Here is a 531-nt window from a genome sequence, read left to right on the forward strand (position 1 = left end):
AAAGAGGAAAGTGATCGATGATGTAGAGTGTGCCTAATGAGAGTCACATGGAGAGAAAACATTCTCTCAGGCTTTCAAGAGAGCAAGCTGGCCAAACAATGGCCGCGATTCATCCACATGGCTGATACTAACAAAGGATCTGCAATCTGAGGTACAGGGTGTCTGGAAAAATCCTGAGAGGATTTGTTTGACCTTATCAGATCCAAAAGCTACAATTCTTATTATATAGGACTTGCTTTATCTTGGTCTTAACAATCCAGCAGAAAAGTATAAAAATAATATATAAGAAATAAAGCCATGTTGTTATGTTAAGCTGTAGGAGACTCAGGTCAACAACTTCTGTCATTGCCAGTCAAGTGGAAGACCCAATGCAATTATGGACTACTGGGCTATTTTGGAATATTTTACTGGGTTCATACACCTATAATACTTAAATGTTGGAACTAAATAAAAAAGGGATATAGATAAATGACAATTTTGTATCTGTGTATTCAAAATTTTTAGTCTATATATAGATATAGATATAGATAT

This window comes from Octodon degus, unplaced genomic scaffold (genome assembly GCF_000260255.1).
Source record: "Octodon degus isolate 3935 unplaced genomic scaffold, OctDeg1.0 scaffold00371, whole genome shotgun sequence".
Classification (NCBI taxonomy): domain Eukaryota; kingdom Metazoa; phylum Chordata; class Mammalia; order Rodentia; family Octodontidae; genus Octodon; species Octodon degus.